This window comes from Marmota flaviventris, chromosome 12, assembly GCF_047511675.1.
Source record: "Marmota flaviventris isolate mMarFla1 chromosome 12, mMarFla1.hap1, whole genome shotgun sequence".
In the NCBI taxonomy this organism is placed as follows: domain Eukaryota; kingdom Metazoa; phylum Chordata; class Mammalia; order Rodentia; family Sciuridae; genus Marmota; species Marmota flaviventris.
The window spans coordinates 55957256-55960037 of record NC_092509.1 but is presented as its reverse complement, the minus strand read 5'-3'; the positions used below and the strand labels follow the sequence as shown (position 1 = coordinate 55960037).

At 34.7% G+C, this 2782-nt stretch overlaps 1 pseudogene; it reads left to right on the top strand.

The window, feature by feature from the left end:
* The first annotated feature begins 857 nt into the window (after positions 1-857).
* LOC114087024 (protein FAM221A-like) lies at positions 858-1540 on the top strand (annotated as a pseudogene).
* Positions 1541-2782: the final 1242 nt, after the last annotated feature.

Here is a 2782-nt window from a genome sequence, read left to right as displayed (position 1 = left end):
TTTTATTTAGAGACAGGGTCTCACTGAGTTGCCAAGCACCTCGCATTGCTGAGACTGGCTCTGAACTCTTGATCCTGTTGTCTCGGCCTCCAGAGCCACTGGGATTATAGGCATGCACTACCATGCCCGACTCAAAATGTCTTTGTAAAAATTATTTCATTTAAATCAGGATCAAAATGTGTGTTGATATATCTTGTAAATCTCTTTTAATCTACAAATTTTTGTACCCTCACTTATTTTCATGCCATTTATTTGTTAAAGAAAGAGTTAAATAATTTTCTCTTCCTTATGAAGTAACCAGCCTCAAGTATTTTGTTATAGCAACAGAAAACAGAATAAGATACTCTGTTTAAAAAAAAAAAATCACTAAACCGCCAGGAGTGGTGGTGCACACCTGTAATCTCAGTGACTCAGGAGGCTGAAGAAGGAGGATCACAAGTTCAAAGCCAGCCTTGGCAACTTAGTAAGAATTATCTTAAAATAAAAAATAAAAAAGAATGGGGATGAAGCTCAGTGGTAAAGCATCTCTGGGTTCAATTTGTACTGGGGAAAAAGAAAAGAAGACAAAAGTAAAGATATCACATCCTCTGTCCCAAATTCAGATTCATATTCTGAATTTGATTGACCACATCCTCAGTATGCCATCTAATATTTTCCTTTTTCCTTTGTATTTCCTATAAAGTGATTACATTTGGTTCATATCTTTTTTTTTTTTAACAAATGTAAAAATGGGAGAGAGAGGAAGTGAGATGCTCTTTTTAAACTCGCTCTTCAAAACTAATCTCCTGGGTTACTGAATTGTTGGTGAGGATGATGGAGGGAAACTTTTTACTCCTGAAGAATATGAATAATACAAAAAGAAAGTTTTACCTATGCGCTTACAGAACAGGTTATTTGTGAACTGGCGATCACCAACAGGAATGGATTGTAAACTCATTGGTCCAGAGACACTGTGTTTTTGTACACATAGGTATAAGCAACATAAAACTGACTTTGAAACAATTCCACAGCAGCGCCCCTTTGATCTGCTTTGCCAAGTGACTGGCTGCCAGTGCAGGGCTTACCTTACCTTTTTGTGCCTTTGAATGGCACACAGCCCATTCGCTGCAGGTGCAGGCACTTTGCTGATCAACACAGCCCTGCACCTGGTTTTACGTGCAATGCATGTAAAGTTACACTATTATACATAGCCACAGGTTCCAAGTGTTCAGGATTCCATAGCTCTTTCACATGTGCTTGTGTCAGCCTTCATATGCCCGTGACACAGTCGTGGAAACAAAGCAAGAAAGAATGGCTCAGGGAAAACCAGTGGGACAGGATGTTCCTTATGCAGCAATGGGGGGATTAACTGGTTTCAGCTCACTGACAGAGGGCTACATGCCATTAGATGACAGTGGGATCGGTGCACCTTCGGTTGCATTTTTAAATTCTCCAGTTACGGCCATGGACCACCCATTTCTAAAAGCATTGCAAGGACCATCTACTTCTTCTCCAGAAACACTAACAAATGGTAAAAATTGAAAAGGCTGCTAAAATGAACGGAAAAATCTCCATTGCCATTAACTACAAAACCTTCATGAAGGCTGTTGGACAACTTAAAACCATCATTTAAATGTAATAATAGAATTTATCTTCTCTCAAATTATTTACTTTTTTATTGTGTAAATATGTCTTTTTGGATGTTTTCTTCATTTATTGAAAGGAAAAATTGCCTTATATTATTTTGATAAAAATAATGATTTACTACTTTGTATATACTTTTTCTCTCTCTCTTGGGTAGGGAAGTTAGGGTATTCTCATAGAAGTCAAACTCTGAAAATAGAGTAAATATTTTTAGTCTATTATAATTTAACTTTTCCAGCCTCTTTAAAAAATTAAAGATGTTATCGATATTTTTTTTAAATGTAACTTTTTTTTTTTTTTACTTAATCAGTGCTGAAGACTGTTAGTGGAAGTTCCAAGAACATATTCACATGGAGCATGTTTAGATGTGATTAATTTTTCAAAACATTCCTCATGTCCCACTACTTAAACTGAATTGGTTAGACTATTTTATCATTTCTTTCTCTATTTATGTTCACTTAGTCTTGTGAGTAAACAATGAAATATATGGTCAGGTTTTAAAGTATTTGTTCATCAGAGAATCCATTATTTTAAATATTTGAGTCTTTCATATAAGGTGGTAAGAAGCTACTCAATTTGCCCTTAGAATTAAAAACCTCCAATCCTCTTGAAAATGTACATTGAGGAATATCTTTGGACCTCTCTTTGTTTTTCTTCTGCTATAGTTTCATTGACTTGAAGCAATTGGTTATTTCCTTTATGTGTTTTCTGAGAAAAAACACCTCCTTTGTAATAAACATAAAAGAGATTTGGATTTGGAGATTTTCTCTATGGAATTCTGTTCCAAATGCTCTTCATCTTTTAACATGCTTTAATATGATTCACTAACAGGCAAGGCAATTATTTTATTTTTGGCAATGTTAAGGGGTAGTGGTGATTACTATTCCAAGTGTTGTTAACAATCATGTGGTACATGTCCAGACACCAAGTAATCACACAACAGCAGTTGTTATTTATTTTATTAATACTGATTAACTTTGATAAAAAAAATTGTTTTAAGTCACTTTGAGACATTAATCTATACTCGAATATTGATTTTTCAAGAGAATTTATTGTATTTCTAGCAATTGCAATTCTACTTTCAGACATATTTCAGTGTACCTCATGCTCTGACTCCTTATACTCAAGTAATGGACATTAATTAAAATATTATTGAGAG